The sequence below is a fragment of the Olea europaea genome, unplaced genomic scaffold (genome assembly GCF_002742605.1).
Source record: "Olea europaea var. sylvestris unplaced genomic scaffold, O_europaea_v1 scaffold40983, whole genome shotgun sequence".
Lineage (NCBI taxonomy): Eukaryota > Viridiplantae > Streptophyta > Magnoliopsida > Lamiales > Oleaceae > Olea > Olea europaea.
This window is the reverse complement of record NW_019260689.1, coordinates 1-1,036: the sequence shown is the minus strand read 5'-3', so window position 1 is coordinate 1,036 and position 1,036 is coordinate 1. Positions and strand designations below refer to the sequence as shown.

The 1,036-nt window shown below is 30.4% G+C and overlaps 1 long non-coding RNA gene across 1 annotated transcript; it reads right to left on the bottom strand.

Moving 5' to 3' along the window:
• Positions 1-443: 443 nt before the first annotated feature.
• LOC111387588 lies at positions 444-1,036 on the bottom strand. Its single transcript, XR_002701429.1, has 2 exons — positions 945-1,036; positions 444-753 (listed from the first exon to the last, which is right to left on the bottom strand). It is a non-coding gene; the product is annotated as an uncharacterized LOC111387588 (long non-coding RNA).

Genomic DNA, 1,036 nt, shown 5'->3' with positions numbered 1-1,036 from the left:
GAAAGGTATAAGACGACAAATTTTTGAAATTTGTGAGCTAAAGCTTTTCCCTATGAACCCTTTGGAGACAAATACAATTTGTTGCGTAAGTTTTCTCCCGACAAAATAATTCGTTTGCTGAAATTAATTTTACCTACAAAATGTTTCACTTTTCCCTACAAATCATGTTGTTGGCTAAATTGTATTTTTCCCTACAAATAATTTTTTTTGTACGAAAAGGGTACTTGTTCTAAATGGTACATATTATTTTGTAGGCTAAACTATTTTTCTCTACAAATATTTTTTTGAGGGGAAAGCACAATTGTAGGATATTATGAAAGAATTCAAAGGAAAAAAAATTAAATTATTTTCATATTTTATTTTTTATTTATATTGTAATAATTTTTTTAACCTTATTTAAAATAATATAAAAACGCAAAAAGATAGTGTCAATCAACATAACATTGAATCCAAAAATATTTTATCAAACAACAAATAAAAATCATTTACTAAGTATCATTACATCTAAATTTAAAAAAGCATGGCAAGCATGATCTATATCTATAATTATGCACCTAAAAAATAGAACTCTTTATCCTCAAGAATTAGATAGGCAGCAAATCCTCCTATTCTATCAGGTAGAAGATCATAAAACAAATCATATTGCTCCTAACTCAGAGATGACAATCGTTGATCCTGATTCCGCATTTGCAGTCCTCCAGGCAACACCCACGCCTAGAAAAGTTGCTACGTATTGAGAGATGTGCTTCAAACCTATTTAAGAATAAAGTTATGAGTAAAATAACCTATACAGAAACTTCGTTAGCATCAAGTAATTCTTCAAATGGAATAGGACATTCGCCAACCAGGCACATTTGGGAAAATTTCTTTGAGCTTTAAGAATTAAGTCATTGGTTGTTGGCGTAGAAAGAAAATTTCTCCATACAAGTGGATTAGCTAAATACCTTCGAAATGAAGACAGAACAAGAAGAGGCCTCTTCAGTATATCTCTTATTCATAGAATCAAGGTATAAGACATCAGAGAAGCCTCTGTTCC